This window comes from Pseudorca crassidens, chromosome 7 (genome assembly GCF_039906515.1).
Source record: "Pseudorca crassidens isolate mPseCra1 chromosome 7, mPseCra1.hap1, whole genome shotgun sequence".
Classification (NCBI taxonomy): domain Eukaryota; kingdom Metazoa; phylum Chordata; class Mammalia; order Artiodactyla; family Delphinidae; genus Pseudorca; species Pseudorca crassidens.
The window spans coordinates 58794809-58819636 of NC_090302.1; the positions used below are offsets into that span (position 1 = coordinate 58794809).

Below are 24828 nucleotides of genomic sequence, written 5' to 3' on the forward strand. Positions count from 1 at the left end.
ATCATAAATTAGAGCACAGGCATACTTCAACTCTCAGACAACCCACAAATACACACTGAAACTAGAGAAGGGTAGTTTTAAAGCAAAACCACCTTGAGAAATCCATCACTCCTGAAATGGCACTTTTAGTACGTGACTGTGTTAATGAATTCTTATTTATCCGTAGAATCCTTTTAAAAATAGAAATGTTCAATGGCTTGATAAATCAAGTTTGGGCTGAAGGAAATCCAATATGCAAATACTTACAGGGTGCTCTTTTACAAATAGTTACCCTTGTCAGTTTGAAAAACTGAAAATCAACAAAAGAACAGTGTAAGTATACTTGACCTTATTGCCTAATGTCTATCAAGATTGCCACAGCTGGTTGATTTCAAATTTGTGAAACTGACACTTAAAAAACGTATAGTACATCTTCAGTGGGGGTCCCTCAAGTGCTGACGAAACTGTAGTCACAGCCTCAGATTCTCGTTCCACACAACTTGCACAGCACTCACAAAGCTAGTTTAATCACACCATCAATCTATGACTACGCATTCCTTAAAGTAATTCTGCTTCCTTTCTTTTTTAACCTTACATTATGCCAATAGCATCCTTATCAGTTATCCTTGACATGCACTGAGAAACTGGGATCACATATGAATTTGCACAAATACCTCTCCTATGTTGCACACTCTGTGAAAAGTCATACTTGTACCGCCATAATGTAAGCTCTAAACAACGTTCTTGAAAAACCCTTCAGTCAATGTCTATGACTAACATCAGAGCATGAGTTAATAGGTTAAAAAGACAAAACCAAAACTTAGGGGACTGCCTACCTGATACTTTTTAAATGCCTCTCTAGGAAGGGTTCGCATATGCCATACCAGAGTACCTCCTGGATATAAGAACAGTTATACAGGCCCCTAGTGGCTTAGCAAATAGCAGCAGATGAGGGGATTCCGAGTCTTAGTTCTCGACTTTGAGATATTCTGGCTGTAGATGAATGTCCATCTTAAAAACAAATCAAATCATTGTATTTAATACTTTAAGCAGTTTTGCTTGTATGATTATCCACTGAAATACATATATATTAAAATAGAGCACTGTATTTCATTACTTTAGTAACTACAACTGCACTGGTCTAAGAAGAATTTGTGTTACATAACCTCCACAGTAAAATATTTAATTCATCCACCTCTTCACATGTCATTACAAAAGTAATATATTACTCATATATATTAAAATATATTCGAGTGACACTTTTCCTCTTTGAATCTTATTTCTATTATACTATTATTACTGAGGGCTGTAAGAACAGATTATTTCTATGTAAAGTGCTCACTATTTAAAATGAAATATAGATACAAACTGAATGCCACTTTTAAAACAGTAGAAATCTAAAATAAATGTGCTTCCCAACAACAGCCAGTGATAAAACTTACATTAGAGTGCACCTATTTACAAAGATCTACAATTAATAACACCCTTTAATCCTCACCCCCTAGCTGTCTTTCCTTTAAAAAAGAAAATTCTAGGCAGGCACATTTACAGCTTTTAGCAGTTTTTAACTGGACACAATCTGACAGCTGAATTCATGAAACTGACCAGCTTGTCAATTTCACACTTTGAGAGTACAATAATAGCTGATCGCATGAGGATGAATTTAAGAAATCTGTCACAGAATTGCTAGTTCCATTGAAAAGCAAAGTACAGTACATAATTATGGGAGGTGGGAGGTAGGAAAATTTTCTTTGTATTGTCCATTTAGGATGTCTGTTTCAAGAATTCGGACATTGAGCACTGAAATTTTATTCTCTTTGCTAAGCTAACAAAATAACATCTATCTGTGGCATGTAACAAAATGTTTTCTAAATAAGTACAATATTTATTAAGCTTTGTCCTGGATATCATCATACTAACAACATGGTATGATTTTTAGGTTGCTATCATCTAAATATTCCTTTAATTCAGAACATTTCAAGTCTTGGCAGTACGTCACCCTGGTTTTACTCAAGTTGAGTGGTGGATGTGTACACTTTGAAACAGTGATAGAACTGCCAAAATGGTCAGAAGTATCAATGGTTGGACTAACACCCCATATGTGTGCTACAGGATGGTTGGAAAAAACACACCAAATGGAAAGGTCCACGTTTGAAGCACTGGAAGTCCAAAAGAAAATCTATCTCAAGTCACAAGCAGTTGCTAGTCTCTGAGAGGCTCAAAATGTATGCGCTATGCTCTAAGTCAATGGTACTATGACTGTGGGCATGTCAAGGGGGGGATAAAAAGAAAAAAAAAAAAGTTTAAGAGAAAATACAGGGCAGCGATCCCTCAGGAATCTCCCTGTATGCTTAAGGCACAAACTGTAGGTTGGTCTGGGGGATTGCTCTAAGAATTTTAGAAAACAGAGGAGACAGTAGGCAAGTCGTGTACTGGGAAGCAGGCTGGAAACAATACAAGTGAACTGTGATAGTCCAGGTTTTGGAGAATGGACCTACTATTCACAATACTGGAGCACCCAATTAATGAAAGCCAAGCTCACACTGTGTCCACGATTTTTTTTTTTTTAAGCATAAGAAAACTGCCTTAATTTGTTAATGCTTCTAAATGAAAATCAACCTCACAGATACACAATTCAAGTTTTCTACACGCCAATGTGAAAGCTACAATAAACCGACAGGAAAGGAAAGAACGTTTAGTTTGTTCTTGGTTTTCTTTTACAATTGTTTCCTACAACTTGGACTTTTCATGATAAATTCTTTGTTCCCTTCCCTACGGAATGAGTGTGTAAGAACAGCAGATTCCCGTGGCAGAACTACGAGCTTTGATTCTGCCACGGAAAGGTCTCCAAAACAATCCCCCTCCTCTATGGCAGCCGCGTAGACTTTGACTCCTGCTATTTCTCCTTCTCCCCACTAGTTCAGAGGAAAGAAAGAAATCACCAAAACCAGCCCTCCTTAAATTAGTAATCATTGCCTCTTAAAAAAAACAAAGAAAAAACAGAAAACTGCAGTGGCAGAATCCCTGGGTAGGGTCGTAGTGCCCCGCCGCTCCACCATTTCCCCAATACTACGCCCACCCCAGGAGGAGAAAGCGGGGAATCTCACAAATACACAGATTCAAACACCTTCATTCTCTAGAACTGCCACTCTCCCTGGTCTGAGGCTTTAAGCGAGAAGCGAACCGTGTAGGGGAGGACCTCTGCCCAAGGAGGTTTCGAAGAGCAAACTGTGCGCTCCGGAGCCGGGGCGCTGGGCTCGCGGACGCCGGAGTGTGCAGCTCCGGCCCCTGACCTGCCGGCTGCGGGAGCCGGGCTCCGGGCGAGCCGCGGACGCAGACACCGAAGGACGCAGACCCGGGAAGACTCAGGGGGGCGGACCGGATCAGCTCGGGAGACTCACCTGGTCATGTCGGCTCCGGGCAGCCTCCGCCACCGCCTCCCGCGCCGCCACCAGCACTTTGCTCCAGCGCTTTCACGCCCCTCCACGGCCGCTCAGCCCACGCCTGCCCCAGCCGCCGGAGTCCGGGCGGCCGATTTAATCCCGCGCAGCTGCGGCCCCCGCCGCGGGAATCCCCCCCGTGGCTGCCGCCGCCCGCTCCTCGAGCGGCCAGCCCAGTCCAGAGCGAGGAAGTGGAGGAGAGTCAGCGAGTGAGTCCCAAACGCCGAAATCCAGCATCCAAAGGAGCGCGTCCCCCCGCCCTCCCTCCCTCCACCCCTATCCACTTCTCCTCCGCCGCCGCCGCCTCCGCCTCCTCTTCCCGGGCCGTCCTCCTGGCCCTTCTGAGCCCGCGGCTTCCGCGGCTGTTCCGCCTCCTCCCGCTCCTCCTGCGCGCCCTGCGCCTGCTTCTCCGGCCGCCGCCGCCGCCGCCGTGTGTCTCCTCTCCCTCCGCCTCCCGCTCTTCTTCCTCCTCCTCCCCCCGCTCCTCGACGCTCCGCCGCTCGCGGCTGGGGGGTCCGGGGCCGCGTAACTTCTCCTCCCTCCGCCTCTCCTGTTTCCTCCTTCCTGCTGCTGCTTCTTTTAAAGAGGATTCTTTGGCCACAAATAGCAACTCGGCTGCCCCCCTCAGCGCCTCCCTCCCCTTCTTCTCTTCTTCCCCCCCCCCAAAGTGAAGCGCACACGAGAGGTAACCAGAAACTGAGGCCGGCGGGGGGAGTGGGGAGGCGGGGAGAGGGGGCTAGGCGACGCCCGGAGACCGACCCGCGCGGAGTCAAGGGCCAGGACGAGGGATGGCCAGTCCAGCCCAGCCCTCAGCCCTGGCGTGAACCCGGTCGTTACGGTTGAGGGCGAGATGGTTTGATGGGCAAATTAAATGAAAAATCTCAGGAAAGTGATTGGAAAAGCTTCTCTCTTTGTTTCCTAGTCTGACTGATTTCGAAAATCCTCGTAACATGCTGGGGATCCCACGGAATCGCGGTGCCCCGGCGCTGAGGGATTGTGCGTGCACTTTGCCGGCGCGAGAGTGGGAGTGTGGGTGCGCTCGGCCGAGGGGAGAGCCAGGCCCGCTGGCGAGTCCCTCAGTCTGGACCCCTGACCCACTGAAAGGGCCAGAGAGCTGGACGGGCGAAGGAAGGAGGCAGGAGAGCTGGGAGAAGGAGGCGTGCAACCCACACACATACACTCACTCACTCACACACACACTTGCAGAGGAGGGGGCTGGGTGACGTCACTCCCAAGCAGCCATCCACCAGGACAGAAAAGACCCCCCTCTAACAAATTCACTCATCTCCTAAGAGCTGCACACCCGGGTGCTTCCTGCCCCGGGTCCTGGCACACGGGAGGAAAGATGCCGGTTGCACCCCATTCAAAGCAGTGATAAAAATATAAGGAGCGTGTTGATGAGACACAGTTTATGTCCACTGTCCCAGTTCACCTCGGTAGCCTCATTCAGGGATGTTTGGTGGATCCCCTTTGGAATCACAGAGGAAGAAAGGGAAGTATGGAATCGATCGTAGTGTTATAACTCTTGTTTTGCTTCCATGCCACTTGCTTTTATGATGTTGAAAACGCAATGCCCCCCAGCTTCTCTGTAGGACACCACAGAACCCTCTCCCTAGACAGTTGTTGGGCTACACAAGCTTCATCTACAGAACACACTATGTGGATTGTTAGCTAAAGGGGCAAATTTTAACCTTCTTTCCTCCTCAAGGATCTCACGCACATGGAAAAAGTCAGCAGCTGGAAGCCACCATTGGCAATTGGCCTACCAAAATTTATTAGAAACTTGGTCAGAAAGGTTAAGGAAAGTCAAGGCTTCCAGCCACCTCCCTTGCTCATTGTGTGTTCAGGCCAGCACATACACACAATACTTATTCCTGCAGGCTCGAGGCAGTCTTTGAAAGAGCAAAGGTAAGCAGACCTCTTAGATTCAGCCTAATGATTCGGCATCCTGACTGTTGTCTCAAGCTGCCCATTTGTTCCCACCCTTTGCATGCTGCGCTCCTGAAAGGCACTGAAGGATCGGTCAGTAATCCTCCATCCCCTGTGTGCTCCAGAAAGAAATCACCTATTTTTGAAAGGCTTCACTCTAAATGAAGTTTAGTCCTCCAGCAATTTGAGGGGAGAGGGGGGAGGATCATCTTAGCATGAGTCTTCCCTGTTCTTTTTTTTTAAATGGTTAGCCTCATAGTAAAAATCAAGAAGACAGCTATTCCTGGGCAAGCCTTCAGGACTTTCTGATAATGCGAGGAACTGAAAAGCCGAGAAGGTATGCTGAACACCTGTTCCTTATGCCCTAAGGATGGATTTCAGAAATCTGAGCCTCTGCACAGGTGATTCTCACTCAAGGTGTAAACTCTGATTTGGCTTTCTCATTGCCACACCCTCCCCCATCAACTGGTGAGCCCCACTTTCCTCTTGCAAAGTTGGATGTTAGAGGAACAAACAGAGTTTTAAAAAACCCTGAATTTCCTCTGCTGTTGTCTTTGATGGAGAGACACACATCCCTCTACCTCATTTAAGAAGATCTGACCAGTTCTGACCTGATTTAAGATACCAGCTGGGAAGTCTGATTACTACCTGGGAGCCTAGTCGAAAAAGAAACAGGATCAACATATCCCATTGGTAGCGAGTTAGGTTAACTAGAGAACTTAGTGATGATGATTACCAAGGTGAGCAACAAGTAGGAGGAAAAGGGACCCAGAAATCAGAGGAGACAGAGGACAGTATACATAAATTACACAAGACCAAGGACCCAACTTTCCTGACACCATGAGGTCCTCGATGTTCCTGTCCCACTACAAGCAAACATCTTAGAGAAAAAAGTAGCAGTGGAAGGAGGTGACTAGAGAATCTGAGCTATTATTGGGCAAAAGAGACAGCGTTATTCAGGGTGATAAGAGAAAGAGAGAGCACGTAGAGGAACCAAGCTTTCTCTGTACAACTGAGTTGTAGTGGGAATAAGACTGAAGGCCAATATACACACATCAATATACTCAGATCAGATTTGTAACAAAACAGCACCCTGTGGCATCTACTACAACCTCTAGGAGAGTTTACCATTTGGAGCTTTGAGGTCATAAAAACGTCAGAGGTGGGCTAATCATCTGCTGAAATCACCTAATTTTACAAGTAAGGAAACTGAGTCCCTGAGAGTTTAAGGTGACCCAACTCTTTGGTGGCAGAAGGAGAACAAAACCCCAGATGTCATGACCCAGTGTCCCCTCTCCCCTAACTATTCCTAATTACCTCCTAGTTCTGGATCCAAGAAGCCAGTTTTTCAACTTATCAATGAGTAATAAATATAGAATATTTTAAAACTATAAATACTTACATGAAGGAAAATGAAGGAATGGTACTAGACATTTTCTTAGTTCCTTTCCAGCTCTAACATTCTTTGATGAATAGCACACAGAAGCTTTGCTACAGCACAACCCCCTCTAGTGCATAATTCAGCATACGATGAGTATGAGTCTATTTTGGACCCCATCCAAGGAAGTTAATTCCTAGAAGTACTCGAAAGATTTTATACTCATCTATCGTGAAGCAGCCTAAAAATAAGGCTGAAAATAATGTAAGGAGAATAACAGTAATCTTATGTTACACTTGTATTATGTGCTAAACATCATGCTATCCCCCTGGTTTTCAAAAGGCACGTCATGACCTTTTCTGGGTCATGAATCTAGTGGGTCATGAACAATTTTTTAAATGAAAGTAGGAAAGAAAAGAGAGTGCATTATATGTATTAAACATTGTTTTATAAAACTTATGTTTCTGTCCTGTGGCTAGTGATTAACAGAAAAAGTTTCAAAGCCTCTGCCTCACCTCCAATCTTAACACCTGCCCTGCTAATTACCTATCATTAGCCCCATTGTATAAGTGAGGAAACAGGGACAGAGAGGATAAGTGATCTGGCCAAGCTGACAGAGCTAGTGAGTGGCCAAGCTAGAATCTAGAAACTACAACTGTTTGACTTCAAAATCTTGTGTTTTTACTTCTATTCTGGTTATAAATTATTAACCAAGGAACTGCAGTAATTGTTGCTGATCACATATTCTTTGTGAAGGCTACAGTGGTTTGTATTGAATCCAGTTAGAATGGAGAAATACAACATAGGTTCAAATGATGTATTCTGAAGAGAGTAAACTGTTTCATAGGCGCTGAAATGAGTATCTGAGACCTCTTCCTATAGGTGCTAGCTACGCCTAATATATTATTAATTTGCTGCTAAATGCATACATGGAATAACAATGGTTTTAATCCTCAAGCAACTTAAATACCAATCTCTACAAGTGTTAACATGTTTGAGAGAGTTTTTCAAATTTAATTCACACGGCATTTCTCAGTAGCATATTTCTTGATCAAACACAGACCTGGCACATGAGAAAGATAAAACAAATATATACAAAACACAGTCCCTAAACTAAACAATATTTTCATTCATTTGAGAACACAAACTATACACATATAAAGTCATCAGACTACACTATAATTCCACCTAAACTGTGAAGAAGAAAGGAAGACAACTCAGGTGCCATGCTAATTTTTAAAGGACTCATACAGTTCTATGGATTCTACCAGTAGCATTGCAAGTTTAGGCGCTGTTATTCGCACCCCTCAGATTTGAAAGCTCAAACTCAAAAGTAGGAGGTGACTGAAATGAGCATCTAACCTTGGTCTTTCTGATACCACTACCCAAAGTCTCTTTACAAACAGGTGGGCTTCCGGTAGACCAAGAGGTGGTTAGAGATTTTGAGACATGCTATGCAAACATTCCCGCTTTTTTTCCATATGAAAGAAATGTACTTTCTTTTTCTCCAGGGCTGCGTTTCTTATTGCTGTCAGGCAGCAATGTTCTCTTAAAAGAAATCCACATCTTTCTCTAAAGACAGGCCTAGAAAAGCCAAGCTTTCTCCCCTGACTGTTCAGTTCAGCGGCTGCCTTTCACCCTCACCTGCCGAGTATAGAGGACATTATGGTACGATGCTATTTTCCATTGGCTCTGCTACTGGAGATTACAGCATGCAACTGTGACAAATGGATATTCCCATTAAATTCTTTAGTAGAGTGGGGCATTCCATTAACCATTGGCACTATCCCAACCCAAGTGAAACATTGGGTCATTTTTTTCTTGTGAGCAAGAAGTGAAGGGGGAAAATAAAGGATAGACTCTAATTACCTTTCCTATTTTTTTGTATTGCATGTATTATGATAGCCGTATATTACAATTATTTATAATTAATATATGACAAGCTGTCAGCTAAAATTTAACAGGTGATTTGTCAAGAAGTTCCATTAACTCATACACGAAGCGGTGGATTTCAGTATTTCCAACAATAAAAGTGTGTTTTGGTTTTGCTGTTTTAAATCTACTGTGTCTAAATATTCAGAGGCCATCTCTCTTTGTATACTTGGAACATCTTTAAAAAAGACAACTCATGCTAACACAAATGGGTACTTTGTTAGTAATGTTAAGGAATAAGCATATTTTTTGTCACTTTAACCTTTAAATGCTAATGTTTTCATTAAGAAAATTAATTGCCTCGTGTTTATTTTGAAGTTTTAAACTTTTATGATTTTTATGCATTTTAAATGGTGCCTTTAATAGTAAAGACAAAGCTGAATAGAGAGGAAAGTAATTGCCGTTACTTATATTCCGTTTAGTGTTTGTATCTTACACTAGAGAATTTTGAAATGAAGGAATATTTAAAAATACAGAACAAAATTAAGAAGTCACCAGAAAGCTAGTAATTAATCACTCAACAGAGGAGGAGGTTTACAGAGACCAGAAACTGATGGAACAGGCTCCCTTTTGCTGAATGGCAGAAGAATGGGGCAAGGATGGGAATGAATCACTGAGATTTCTTGGGAGGGATAACAAGATTCTTTAAAAGAGGAAAAGCTTGGTTTCAATATCTATCGAATGTCAATGTCATGGGACCTAACCTGGAGATGAAGTTAAATTTGAAACTACAGTATTTTAGTTTTTTGGTTTTTGTTTTTTTTGCGGTACGCGGGCCTCTCACTGTTGTGGCCTCTCCCGTTGCGGAGCACAGGCTCCGGACGCGCAGGCTCAGCGGCCATGGCTCACGGGCCCAGCCGCTCCGCGGCATGTGGGATCTTCCCGGACCAGGGCACGAACCCGTGTCCCCTGCATCGGCAGGCGGACTCTCAACCACTGCGCCACTAGGGAAGCCCGACTACAGTTTATTATTGGTTCCCTGGCCAGAGTTGGTATTGTTTTAAGAGAATGAGAGAAAAGTAAAGCAGCATTTGTTTAATATATTTCATTTGCACAAGGCTGACTCATCTTTCAAGACTAGGATGTGCTGCAGGATGTTAATGTCTTGCCCGCAGCTACTGTGGAGGGTGCTAAATCTCCTTAATGAAAGAATGTGCTCCAAGAATCAATGGTTAGGGAGTTCCCTGGTGGAACAGTGGTTGGGAATCCACCTGCCAATGCAGGGGACACAGGTTCAAGCCCTGGTCCAGGAAGATCCCACGTGGCACCAAGCAACTAAGCCGGTGAGCCACAACTACTGAGCCTGCGTTCTAGAGCCCACAAGCCACAACTACTGAGCCCGCACACCTAGAACCCATGCTCCGCAACAGGAGAAGCCACTGCCATGAGAAGCCCGCACACTGAAACGAAGAGTAGCCCCTGCTCGCCGCAACTAGAGAAACCCCGTGCACATCAACGAAGACCCAACGCAGCCAAAATATTAATTAATTAATTAATTAAAAAAAAAGATTCAGTGGTTAGAGAGAGAGGAAAAAAACAAAGAACAAAACCACAAGGGTAGGGCTTCCCTGGTGGCGCAGTGGTTGAGAGTCCGCCTGCGGATGCAGGGGACGCAGGTTTGTGCCCTGGTCCGGGAAGATCCCACATGCCGTGGAGCGGCTGGGCCCGTGAGCCATGGCCACTGAGCCTGCGCATCCGGAGACTGTGCTCCACAACGGGAGAGGCCACAGCAGTGAGAGGCCTGCGTACCGCAAAAAAAAAAACAAAAAAAAAACAAAAAAACACAAGGGTAAAGTAAAACCCGAAGCACAGCAGCTTTTCAACACTATTAAGATTTCTGTGTCCACCAACAAAGTTGTCTTCACAGTTTTAGCAAGAAAGCCATACAGAGTCATGAAGTTATTTGTAAACGGTCTTTCAAATAGGGTTTCAGAAAATGATTTTCAGAAACTAACTCAGAATCGAAACACCACAAATTGATTTCTATGTAATAGGGAGTATATCTCTTCACAGGCTGGGAATTATAAATGACCAGTGACAAACCAGTCCTTGTATCCTGGAACGAGACCCCAGTTACCAGATTTCACCTTGCTTCCCAGGTGCAGCATAGCTGTGGATGTTTCCGCAGGCATTTGAGAGCAATTTTCAAGACCATGAACACAGCGAAGACATCAAGACGACTATTTTTTCAGCCACTTTTCAAACCTTTCTCTATCTTTGTCTTACACTCCTATATTTATCTTATTCTTCATTATGCCACTTGATTTCTACTGGGTGTGTCCATACTTGGCAAATGTTCTTTTTCAGTGGTTTGACAGCATATTCATGTCTGACTGGAGCCAAAAATCTTATCATAAGGCTTTAAGCACTGTATGTACTCCATAAATATTTGGGAAAGTAAAGGAAGGGAAGGATGGAGCTAGGAAGAGAGAAAGAGGAAATGAATTGATGATAATTACTTATTTCATGTGAAACATCACTTTCTTTACAAAGTTTCCTGTAGTTCATTAAGTAGAATGACTTTGTCCTACCTCTGGTCTCACATTCTTTTCTTTTCTTATTTCCTATGTCTCTGTCTTTTTTTGTGTGTATTCACACCCTATTAATCTCTGAACATCTCCACACTCTTATATATCACTATCAACAAGCACAGAAGCTGAACTATAAGCAGATCTCAAAAGATTTCTGCTGAATGACTTGATGGACGATGGATACCACTGTGGCTGGTCAGATGTCACCTTCAGAGTCCCTCCTATTGGGCCTGTGCTGAAAGGTACAGTGACAGAGAGTTTGGTTAAGAGTTAGGCCTCACTAAAACACACAACAAAATGTCACAGACAAGAAATCATAATAGAATCTGAACAGGAGTGGATGGATTCATACTTCCACAGAATTTTTTTTTTAAATTATTTTTCATTTTTGGCTGCACTGGGTCTTCGTGGCTGCGTGCAGGCTTTCTCTAATTGCAGAGAGCCAGGGCTACTCTTTGTTACGGTGTGTGGGCTTCTCATTGTGGTGGCTTCTCTTGTTGCAGAGCACAGGCTCTAGGCACATGGGCTTCAGCAGTTGTGGTTCACGGGCTTAGTTGCTCCGCGGCATGTGGGATCTTCCCAGACCAGGGCTCGAACCCGTGTCCCCTGCATTGGCAGGTGGATTCTTAACCACTGCACCACCAGGGAAGTCCCATAGAATTCTTAATGAGAGTAATTACAGACTTTCATGGTTTCCTACAAGATGTCAAAATAACTGATCAGTTCAGTAGAAAAAAATCCTTCATACTGAACTTTGCATTTTTAACTAGGTACACTCTATTAGGTGGACAGAGCATTCATTTATCTGTACATTTTTTTCTTATATCATCACCTATATTATTCCAACGCATCCTGATTTTCAAAACTCATTGACCACATCTCCAAAGTTACTAGTAACACTAGACAGGTCCAGCAGAAATTTCAAGAGGCAAAACAAAAACTATTATTTCCCACATATATTATTACTTTAGTCTATTCAATTCCGTGCTGTTTTATAAATGTGGAAACACCATTCTTGGTTAGTTATTATCTGGTATTAATTCTTGAAGGTTGCATTTTGTCTCCTTACCACCAAAACCCATCTTTCTAATACAAACATCGCTAGTTTTCTTTGGACTAGTACAATAATAATTTTTTGTATATTCTTCTGCTCCTAATCTTTTTCTTATTGGCCCCAATCCATTCTCCACTGTGCTGCCCAATTAACTTTAATAAAGCACACGTTTGGTTATGTAACTTCCATGCTCAAAAATAAGTAAATAAAAAACCCTCAGTGGTTCATGATTATTGACCAAACTAAGTACAAATGTTCTACCGCATTCAAAGGCCACCACAAATGGAATGCTGCCTGAATCCATTTTTCCATTTTAAACTTCCACCTCTTTACGACCAATACCCTAAACTCCAGAACTGTCTGAACAAAAACGTGCATTTTTTCTTAGCCAGAAAGCTTCCTATGATCACCTACACGCTGAACTCCCATCCAGCCTTTAAGAGTCATTTCATCAAAGAGTTGGGCTTTTCTTTGTTTTCCTGATTCTTCTACCCAGACACGATCACTTCTTCATTTAAAACATCTGACTCTTCAGGCTTCCCTAGGCCATTTTTTCTCTGTTGCATTATTTCACTATACTGGATTCTAAACTCACATGGTAATAAACTTGTGGCTTTATTTGTTAAAAACAAACAAACAAACAAACAAAAAACTAATTCTTCGAATCTCTCTTCTGCTAGATAAACAGTCTACTGAAGTAGGATAAAAGATCACAGAAAGCACTCATGCCCAAGATGTGTTCCATAGCTCGTTTTATTGGTATCCATCCATTGACTGGAATGGTAACATATTATAAATATGAGAATGCACTGGATGGAATCAGTGGGAAATTATGCAAGCTTATGTCTAATCACAACTTGAAAGTTCTTTTGCCAGGTGACTATGTTTAAGAAGAGAACAGAGAAATTCCAAAAATTCTGAGTTAAGACCAATATGAAGAGCAAAAAACAATGGAAACTTTTAACTCTCTCTTTCTCTTTCTTTCCTTCCCTTCCCTTCATCACTTCCTTCCTCCCTCCTTTCTTTTTCCCTCTCTCCCTTTGTTTCTTTCTTTCTTTCAGTCAACTTTGCTCATTATCCATGCCAGGAGATGAACCAAACTGGGACTATTAACAATCTCTGACCTCAGGAAGCACAAAAGCAAATCAAGTCAGGCAGGAGTTTTTCTCTGCCTTCCCCTTGACAAAGAAACAAGTGTCAGACACCTAGAAGCAGTCCTGAAATGGACACTTGGCACCCATGCTTTCTCCGTCAGAAGAACCTCCTGCCTGGTGAGTTTCAGGCTCTAGGAAATATCCTACCTTGTACCAAGTGGAGGTAAGAAGGAGCACAGCGCCTGCATTATTTTTCCTTTTTATTCCTGCACTGCCCCAGAGCAGGCTGTGTTCCCAGACTGTGGATGTCAGGACTGCTCAGTTTGGTCAGTTAGGCTGGGGAAAGAAGAGGTGGCTATTAGAGCAAATGCTGAAAACTATATTTCATCCATGATTCAATCCTTCCTGTGCCATCCATAACACACCTGCCTTTTATCAAAGTCATGTTTATACTTGGTTTTCTCATTCCTTCCCTGTGCCTCTGCTTGGTATGTTTCCAGATGGCAAGACTGTAAAATCTTCAAGAGAAAGTTGGGCCTTAATCTTCTGTGCGTCCCTTGTATACCTGCAGAATGTCTTGTACAAAGAGTTCAAGATACAACACTGTTGAACTGAATTTTTTTAGAAGTCTAGTGTTTTCTTTGAAATGAATGTGAGCCCTACTGGGCATAAGCATATCCCAGTTACCCCAGTTTAATATATTCTATCGTATTGTCCCCAGAGAGTAGACTTGCATTTATAAGACCACAAGTCTAAATGTTGGGAGTGTCGAACCCCTAGAATGGTGGGTCGCACCCCTGGCTGAACATTCAAATCACCTGGAACACTTTTAAACCATATGCCCAGAGGGCACTCATATAAGCTGAATTGGATTCTTTGGGAATGGGGCACTAGCATAATTTTTTAAAAAGCTACCCAAGTGACTCAAATGTTAACCAAGGTGGAGTAACCTTGCTTTACAGCTCTAGGAAGCATAATTTGAAAACACACTAGACTAGATTAGTTTTTCTAAAGTACCTCCCAGCTCCAGGATTCTTTGTGAAAGCACGTTTATAATTGAAAAAGAAATGGCCCGTTAATTGGATTCCATTTTTAAGTAGTAGCTACAAATGAAACACAGCCCAAATTCTGGATACTGGTGGGGTGTTTTTAGCATTTCTTTTTACTTAGTTTTCATGTATGCCCATTCATCCCACGGCTCATTCATTCAGGCCTCCACTGTGTGTAAGGTATGTCAACTATGCACTATTAAGTCATTCTAAGAATGTGTTCTGTGAGCAGGGCACACAGAGTAAGGAAAACCCTTTCATCCAAATACAATGCAAACATACCCTAATGATTTTCATTCCCTGCAGTCCAATTAAAAGAGGAAGCAATGCCATCAAAGTAGCCTAAATTCCAGCCACCACCACCCCCGAATAAATCTGTGATTAAAACAAAGAAAGGATCAGAAATACTGAAACCTTCCCCCACCCCTTGGAAACAATCTGGACTTAAGTTTTGATGCTCATGTGTTATTTTTGAGTTAAATCAGGAACAACAAAACTACTACTTTGGGAGAGGAAGATGTTGCTCACAAATTTTTGCTTAAGGAATTCATTTTCTTGAGAGGAGAGTATTCTTGGTAAATACTAATAATAGAAAATGATCAACTGTGCAAACTACGCCACTACAGCAGACTTCCTTTATTTCACCATGAGTTCTTAGCACAGTATCCAACAAATTCAAGGGACACTGTCCACACCATATGAGTTAAATATTAACATTTATGTGGCTCTTTGCAGTTTACAGAGGATTTTAAAACAACCGTCTCTTTAAGGCTAATAATAATTTTGTGGATAGTAAAATACCCATGCTCTGAATCAGAACCTCTGGGCTAGTTTCTGGGAGTCAGAATTCGGGGCAAGTTTTTGGGGCATTCTGAAAACCACCACGATAACTAAATTCAAACCCATTGATTTGTTGTATTGTTCCTAGGAAAATAACCCAGTACAGCTGAGCAGATTTTGGCATTTCCTAAAAGGCTAGCTGCGTTTTTCTAGAACTTGCCTTTTTCTTTCTTCCATACTTTTTAAAAGGAAAAAAAAAAATTACAGGTGGCACTATTTTACCTAAATCTAGAAGCTTTTTAATTCTGCTCTGCACAGCTGGCTTTTTCTAACCGATGTCCTTGTTCTCAAGGAAGCTCCTAGCTTCTGGCAGTGTGTGTGTGTGTGTGTGTGTGTGTGTGTGTGTGTGTGTGTGTGTGTGTGTGTGTGTGTGTGTGTGTGTGTGTGTGTGTGTGTGTGTGTGTCTGTGTGTGTGTGTGTTGTGTGTGTCTGTGTGTGTCTGCCTGCTGGGGCATTTCAGTGGGCTTCAGCCTTCTATATGGGAACTCACTAGTTCTAGACCTCATACTCAGGGAGAGAATCGGCCGTGAACTATTTGTGTTGGTGTGTGTCATTTTCCATCAGTTTTAAAAAAGCCTTAAAAGTAAACGATGCTCTCAGCTAGCTATCTCCCCCCACTCTGCCCTTAAATTATATTAGAACAGCATAATAGCTACCTTGGAAATACGATCTCATATATAACTTGGAGGAAACAAGAGTAAAAGAGACCCGTCAATGAAATCTTCTTTAGAATAAAACTATGCATTTCAAAGGGAGGAGACAAGGTTATGTTTATCTTTTAATTACTCCTAATCTACGCAGAGACTGGAGAGAAGAGAATTTTGATTTTAAGTCTGGAATGAAATATACTTACCTGGAAATGAAGATGAAAGGGAGGGAAAAAAAAACTCAAAAATTAAGAGAAAGTGTGTGCCAACCACCCATATCTTGTCAATTCTCAAACTTTCCAGATTCTTTTGGTTCACCACCCCAACCTTAGTAATACCCTCTTGTTTAACAAGCCTCAAGTTATTCTGGTTACAGTTTCTGGGAAATTTGTCTGTCAAAAGAAGAGAGGTTCCAAAGAATTTGGTATTTTTCCTCTTGGGCAACTGAAAGTCGTAAGGGTTATGGCGCCAACGTGATCTCTCTCTCTCTCTCTCTCTCTCTCTCTCTCCTCTAGTTCAACACCCCATGATGCACCGGTCCTTTGGCCTTGAAGGAAACATTATGGAGAGGAGCGGGGAGTGGATATACTCATGACCTGACATAAATGACTACTCTAGCTCCCTTGAAACTTTACCCTCTGTCCAGATGGTGCCTCATAGTGAAAAGGGTATTGGGAAAAAGGGCCCCAGTTTGCCATATCTTTGGTTATCCAAAAGGGTAAGAGAGCTGTATGCTTTTTACTTCCTGCATGCTAAGAAGAAAACACAGCCATCTTATCTGAGACCACCAGGTTCCCCTCCTTTCCATATATTTTGTCTTATACCCTTTAAACTCTCAAATCAGTACCCATGTTGCTAGGTTCATAATTAGAGTGTTGGCAATGCCTGTTCCGTTGCTTTCAATTCCATTTATACAAATGTTCCCATCACTCGTTTTAAAAGCCCTGGGCACATGTTCAAAACATACAACCCAAACAAACAAACTGCACAACCTAAGCCAAACCCACCAACAACTGGACACCCTTCCCATTTTGGAAGGCCACCCTGAAAAGTTACTTAATTGCAGCGTATTCTGTGAATCAAAGTTCACAGAGCTGAAAATGAAAGTTTTATGTTAGCACCTATCACCAAAGTAATGTAGGACATACAAATAAAGCCACAGGATCAGCTACTTAAGATTCATTGGAGTAAATTTCACCTTGAGTGACATCCTTAGAAAACAGAATTTTTAGGGAGGAGCAGAATTCCTATGGGGAATTTTAGCATAACATTAAACTTTGGCAGAATTTATTATTTGCAAGTGCTGAGAAAGAGTTTATATTTAGAACTAAGTTCTTGATCTTATCCAGTGATTGACTTTTTGATAGCAAAATTCCTGTCTGTCATTTACACCTAAAGCTGACATGATCACAGCAGTGGAAGCTGCTATAAATGAGGCCGTGATAAGAATGAAAACTATACCAATGGGAAGGACTCCAACATGTAGGAAAAAGATAAAATTTATGATATATTGTTTTTTTACCTTGGCACAGTAAAAAAAAAAAAAAAAAAAAAAATAGTAGGGGGAGGGGAATAGCTCAACAAAGCTCAAATTTTGGTGTGAAATTTCCCCAGCAGAGAATAGGCAGAACCGCCCAAATGCACTGTTTGTCTGTTTGGAGCAGTAAAGAAATGAGGATCTTTGGCTGTGATTCAGGCTGGCGCCATGGTCCTGAGATGCCACAGGGAAGAAACGCGTCTGTCCTCTGCAAGATGGCAACCTCTGGAAATCAGCAGCAGTGCAATCGATCAACAGCCAGGGCCGAGAGCCCTTGCTCTCCTGTTTCTCGGTCAGAGCAAAACCACTTAAAAGTCAGTTCATAGCCCCCAATAAAAACCGAAAAGTTTACAACAAGTGGTACCACCTGTGCTTATGTCTCAGCTCAGCCAAAATAATTTCCTCTCCTGAGTCTTCTAACTGGGGTGAAGGGTGAGGGATGTGAAGACGAGGAAGGTTCCAACATGGAGCCTGCGGAGTGAGTGGATTATCATTGTCTGTGCTAGCAGAGATCAGCAAGTCTGTCTCCCTTACTCCGGAACAACTGTGTGTGATATGATCTCCCAACCCCTATCAAAAAAGGCTCTGTCTTCGGGAAAACAAAGACTTCTCTGCTCAGCGCTGTTCCCTCCCATGACTGAGTTTTCTTTGTAACAATGTTATATTATTACAAACTCTGTAAAGCTTGGGGTATGGAGGTTGTATTAAAAACACAATAAAGAAGAGCAGCTGTTTATACAAGCTAGTTTTGGGACCATAATTATACTTTTCTCTGCCTTCTTGATGAATCCGGACATTCGGAGCCAGGTATCTGCACAAAGCATGATAGAATGAGGATAAAATGGCACGTCACTAGGATGTGACCTACATTTGTGTAAACCTTGTGGATACAAAGTGCTTCATCACTTACTTTCAAAAAACAAAAAACCCTGTAATTCTTTCTTTTTTATCTTTTCATGAAAACCATCCAGGGACAGTCTAACTTTTTCAGAAAGAACAAATTTTTCAGTACAGGAGGGAGAATCTGCCAGTACAACAAGGAGCCAGCCAAGTTGCTTTGGAGGAGTTGAGCAAGTACATTTCAATAAGGACCCAAAGAATCCTTGGCAACCAATCAGAAGAACCAGTCATCGTTGCATTAAGGAAGCCCTCAAATATGAGGGCTGTCGGTGGAAAATAGAGTTACTCACCAACTGAAAATGTTTACTTGAAGTGAGAATTATTTTTATGGAAACCACTGTGAGTTTTGGAATACTTACAATCTGTTCAAATTGGTGGCTGTGTACAATGTTACTGCCTCAATATGCCCTCAGACTTCTAATCTGTCTGCCTAATGGAGCAGGTGGCGAGATTCTCCACTGAGCTGACGGCACCTGGAGGGCAGGGACCGTGTCTTATTCATCTTGGACCTCATACAGTACCCAGCTCTTCAAAGGCAGTTGATAAATATTGAATGAAAGAAGCTTTACATACATTGCCACATTCTCTGACCCGCTGGCATAAAATGCCACTATGTCTATCATCTCTATCTTATTGCCCTGCTTTATTTTTCCTCTGAGGTATTATTGTCATGTGATATGTGGTTGTTTTTATTATTTGTGTATGATTTATTTTTCTCCACCGGAATCTAAGTTCCCTGAAGGTAGGGACTGAAAAGATTTGATTTCCTGTATATCCCTACCCTAGTTCCTAGGATGGTGCCCGGCATATAACAGGTCAATTATAAATATGTGTTTGATTTTCGAATGAATGCATGAGTGATAAACGGACGGTATTCTCTCTCTTTAAATTTTTTTCTTTTCTCTTCATTCTCATCTATTCCATCTTAATAAGGCCTGAAAATTATACTATGAACTTAAATCAGTAGTAACAAAAGGAGGGTTCTTTTATATAGTGATTCATTCTAAAGAATGAAACAAGGAAACAAGGTCTTGCTGGTGTTAGGCTTGTGGCTCTACAAACCTACAGAGAAATATGAGTGACAAGAAATAGAGAAGAGAGGGAGGCAAGAAACAAAATAGTCTCCTGGAGGCCATCAGTGGTGGACTCCGTATGAACTAACGGGCCACCGCATGTGAATAGTAAAACACATTTGTGCACCATTTTCTAGATTCTGTGTGTGCACTTAGTCATTAAAACAAAACACTGGGCTCTTTATCATACTGGGCAGGGTCTTCATGTCCTTCCAGGCTTAGAGGGACAAAACTACATCTTATCCAGATTTTGAGTTCTCTTAACATCTCACTTTTAAACTACGGTAAAATTTTAATAAGACGATGTAATACTTTTTCCCTTGGGCATTTCTGCATTGTCCCCACATGTGAATGAATAACAATTCACAAGCTATTAATAATGTTTCCATTTTACCACATAATTTAATGGCTAATGGCTGATAAAACCAGTGACCAGATGGTTCAGTGACTTGTCCATGATTTACACGTGATTGGTAATCCTGCCAAATATAAAACCTTCAATTGCAAACTGCAGACATTATTTCTTTCTTTCAAGCCAATATAGAGCAGAAGTTCTTTGTTTCTTGTAGATGCTCACAATGTGTGATGACAGTTGAACAGACCTGTTTTTGCAATTTCCCAATTTTATTATTACCAAATGAACCTGGGATAAATAGGAAAGTGGCCTAGCTGCAGAGTCTGGCTCTGGGAAAAACAGATGAGTAGCAAAGGTCTGTCATTGGCCTTCCCACTATGCCCCTTCTCTCCCCTGAGCATCTCATACGCTCTGCCTTAATCCCAATCCCCTCAGTACTTCTGACCAACCACGCACTAGGTTGCCTTGCTCTCCTAATGAATCTTATCTCTCCCCTAATTTCCAGAGTGGAAACTGCACTGGAGATGAAAGAACATAATCCCTAACTCTGTTAATAGCTCTGTATCATGGGGTGAGCTGTTAAAATCCCCAGAGTCCATGTTTCTTTATCTGTAAAACAGAGATAATGATATTTATTTCACAGAGTTATTGCACAGACTACTTAAAATTGTGTACTTGAAACTGCCATGTAGAGCCTGTCTCCTAGGAAATGTTTGGTAAATGTTTAGGTGACAATGTCTAGATAGTTGTTCTGACCTGAGATGGTGATTCTAAAGAAATCTTTCAAAGCAGAAAAGTGAAGGACATTTTTCTAGCAGATGATGAGGGCATTCCTTCGGCTGGAGCAAGAGTGGCATGGGGAGGAAGTAGAAATATTTAGGGCCATGAGGTACAGTTGTTCAGTGTCTAACCTGTACAATCATACATGGGCACACTGAAGATAGACACCAATTTATGAAACAGACATAAAAATGGAGAAAAGACCCTATTCAGGTTTGGGGGGATGAGTAAATGAAACAGTGGCCTCCAATCACTAAATGTATTAGAAGTAATTATGATAACATAATTGCTCATGTGTCTGGCTCTTTCTAGTGGATGGGAAAGCTCTCTGGAAGTTCTAGTATAATCACAATAAACTTAACTGAAGACTAGCAGAATGACTTCAGAAACTATTTGCTTCCTTCATGACACAGTTCATATTCTCTCTAAGATGTTATGATCTTTGACAACTCGTTTTGAAGCATAAGGTAAGCATTTCGATGTGTATTTTCAAAAGTATGTAGCAGGGCCAGGGAGTCCATGGTTGTACAATAAGCAGATCCAGTTGTTTGGGTGCTCATGTATATCATTATGTTTAATAAGAGGCATTACTTATTTCCTTAGATAATGTTTAACATCAACAACGTATTTCATGGTTTCAGTGTGATTAGAAGAACAGGCTCCAGACTCAGACAGAGTGGGCTGATATCCTGGCTCAGCCGCTTACTGAGTGACTTTGTACCTGTGTTTTAATCTCTCTGAACCCCATGACTCACTTACTTTTTATAGTTGTGGTGAGATGTGGAAAGATGGATAAAAATCCAATTTTTTTATGATGTTGAACCACCAAATTAACCAATCCTATAGTCCTATCCCTCGATTTTCTATGAAATATTAATTGTCCTTATTAAGAACCATGTTTGTTGGGTTTTCTCCTACTTGCAGCTCAAAGTATCTTACCTGGTACATCTCTTTTCAATGCTTCAGTAAGTGAGGATACTCATATGAGAACAGAGCACAGAATGGCCCTAATTTTGTATTTTACCACTTTTGATCTAATGTTCTTTACCAGGTTAATCTAAATCAAGACCGTTTATGTGAATGAGTGAGTGAGTGTGTGTGTGTGTGTGTGTGCGTGCGCACGCACATGAATGTACCAGTTGTTATTTAAACAACTCATGAGACATAGCTGAAAAAAATTCACTGGGACTGGTTTTATTAAAAATATACTCCAGGTGTATATTGGGGAATAGTCATCAAACCAAATGAACCGATGAAAAGCCTGTATTTTACTAAACATCAGTTTCCCTTCCCCTTTAAACTCTGGAAATAGACCAGAAACCTGGTTTTCTGTGGGAAAAATGTTATGAGTCCTGAAAACTCCTTATGCCTCTACACCCCCTTTGTATGTTCATGTACTCTAATATTACAGGATAATCACTTTACTGCAATATCCTCAGAAGAATTTGGAGCTTTCTCATTTTCTGGTTAAAGGTTTCATTATTTTCTCCTGGCAGAAAACTAGTCAGAAAGAATTCATTCGCTGTTTAATTCTAAGTTAATATACTTTGCCCATTTAAATCTGGGAAATCACTTGCAAAAATAACTCAGCACATTTGGTGTTCTTTAAGGACTGCAGTAAAATTTTACTAAGTGACCTGGTACCCTTTGCAAACAGGGACTAGTTTGAAATTTTTGAAAAAAAAATGCAAATATGTTTGCATACATCTTTAAAATTTACAAAGTTCAAGATCATGTCCTGATATGTGGCCAATGCAGATTGTGTTTTAAATGTGTCCTTTTAAATGTGTCCTTCTTGTCCCTTTCCTTACCATTCTGTTTCACTTTTTAAATAATTTGTATTAGCCAAATTGGAAGAAGAAACCTAATCTGGGCATTGTTCCAAAAAGTCAAACATGAATAACCCCGAGTAACTTCTACGTCAAATTAATAGTTCATTAGAACCTCATGTATAAATCTACCTGAGCAAGTAAACATCTCATTTTTAGCTGTTTTTAGAATTTTTTTTTTTTTTTTTTGCGGTGTGTGGGCCTCTCACTGTTGTGGCCTCTCCCGTTGCGGAGCACAGGCTCCGGATGTGCAGGCTCAGCGGCCATGGCTCATGGGCCCAGCCGCTCCGTGGCATGTAGGATCTTCCCGGACCGGGGCACGAACCCATGTCCCCTGCATTGGCAGGTGGACTCCCAACCACTGCGCCACCAGGGAAGCCCTGTTTTTAGAATTTTATGAGACACTGACACCCAGGGACTTTTACGATGGTAGTGTATTTCTCCTATTGTAAAGAATTTCAGAGCAACAATAAATTAGCTTAGTAAATTAATGTGTCTAAATAGATTTACATATTTTAATGAGCAAGTAGTCTTTGTTTTGGTATTTTTGATGACTTTTTTCTGACAATAGGTCAAATTATACAAATTCACGTTTGCGTCCACTTACAAAATGATAGAAGTTTATCAGGAAAAAAATGCAAAAGGGGGCTTCCCTGGTGGCGCAGTGGTTCAGAGTCTGCCTGCCGACGCAGGGGACGCGGGTTCGTGCCCCGGTCCGGGAAGGTCCCACATGCCGCGGAGCGGCTGGGCCCGTGAGCCATGGCCGCTGAGCCTGCGTGTCCGGAGCCTGTGCCCCGCAACGGAAGAGACCACAACAGTGAGAGGCCCACATACCTCAAAAAAAAAAAAAAAAAAAAAAAAAATGCAAAAGAACTTTCAGATCTCAGTTATACTTGACATTTTTTTCTAGCAACATTTGCTAAGAATGATAACCCTCAGTGACATTTCACATTCACGAAGGAGACAGGCCAATAGACAAAGTTTCCAGGGGTCATCGTTTTGTACTTTGCCCCTTTAACATTTAAACACTGCAAACAAGTGTCTCCAACTTTTCTCAGATGATCCAGTTCTTAAAGATGAAGCCTATACAGGGCAGTGGATGGAAATAAAGGTGTCTACTGACATAACTCTGTGGAACTGTTGCTCATGATCTACCTGAAATGGCATGGAAAGTGGGTCCAATCCTTCCCTGGCTGTTGATACTCATCATCTTAAGAAGTTGATGATACCCACCAGTATACAGGTTATGTGATTGGATCTGCAGATTGACCAGAGTTCCCTAATAATGAGCACTTATTTAGTGCTTTATAGTCATTGGAAGTGGTATGTATTAATCATACTTGGAGATGAGAGTCAGCTTACATCGCCAGATGTCACTCATTTGTCATAAGCCATCTGAAGGAACTTTGTGAAACACTGTGTCTCAGTGTTCCCAACAGCTGGATAATTTGTACAAGATTGGAAAGCAGTGGAGTTGGTCAACACTATATCCTTCTGTGCAGTTCTTCATTCCAGGCACAGACAATACTTGGAGGGAAATAAAATGACTGCTGTACCTATTGTGTTCTCAGCTGCCTCCCTAACTATCCAAACAAGTTAAAAGACACGGGACCAGTGTGTGGGAACAGGGTAGGGGATGGTGGAGGACAAAAATGGAAGAAGAAAACTGAATAAAGAAAGTTTATAAATGCTTTAGAAGAGAATTGATTTGAGTTACTACTAATTTAATTCTCTGAATCCTATAATCCCTTTTAGGTTACATAACACAAGACAGAATGGCCATAGCTGTGCCGTTGGTAATTCTAGGTAGATGTCAATCCTACACCTCCCTCCAGGTCATTGTTGGTTTTATTTCTCTGTTTACCAGGTTCCTATGTCAGTAGCGTGAACTTTTACTCTGTTTTTGGTGTGGAACAATTCCTTTTCCCTGGGCAGGGAATGAACTAGGAGGCCTAAGGTACATGCATTCAGACTTAATACAATGCAGCTTTGTGTATTCCAGAGACAGGCTTATATTCCCAAGGGTCTGAAGGCATGTGCTATCCTTTCTTGGATCCATCATGAGCTCAGGTATAAAACATGTTAGCCATGCAATGGGTGAATGGCAGGGATGGAGAATGCCCCTCAAAGCTGTCCTGGATGTTTCCGTTTGCTTGGTTTCACAATAAATACAAGTGCTGAGTGTAGGGTGTGGAGTGAGTAGGGAACAAACTATTTAATTGGGTCCAGTAGGCTTGGCTCTGCATTCATTCATTCATCTGTTCATTCATTCCTTCTTTCATGCCTTTACTCAAATATCTACTTTAAGCTTATTATACACCTGGAACTCTGGAAAACATGAAGGGTGCAATGATGAGCAAAAACAGACACAATCAGGTCACTGGTCCATTATCATAGAGCTCAGTGGTGACCTACTGGCCAGTGAGAGTCAGTCCTAATTATTATTTTCGTTTCGGATGGCCCTTTTATAATTAACATCCA

General features: G+C 41.8%; 1 protein-coding gene and 1 long non-coding RNA gene across 37 annotated transcripts in view; one reads left to right on the top strand and one right to left on the bottom strand.

The window, feature by feature from the left end:
- The window catches only part of PTPRD (protein tyrosine phosphatase receptor type D), a 2145367-nt gene that overhangs the window by 522134 nt on the left and 1598405 nt on the right, over positions 1-24828 (bottom strand). For 6 of the 35 annotated variants that reach the window (XM_067744383.1, XM_067744381.1, XM_067744380.1 and 3 more), the window contains exon 1: positions 3381-3644. The exons of the other annotated variants lie outside the window; for them this stretch is intronic. The gene's annotated coding sequence lies outside the window, so the exon portion shown is untranslated. Of the gene's footprint in view, positions 1-3380; positions 3645-24828 lie in introns of those variants that run through there. 35 annotated transcript variants of the gene reach the window in all.
- LOC137227055 (uncharacterized) lies at positions 10420-17278 on the top strand. 2 transcript variants are annotated; one of them, XR_010944671.1, is made up of 3 exons: positions 10420-11431; positions 13305-13560; positions 16389-17278. It is a non-coding gene; the product is annotated as an uncharacterized lncRNA (long non-coding RNA). The 2 variants fall into 2 exon arrangements; XR_010944672.1 differs by having other exon boundaries at positions 13305-13514.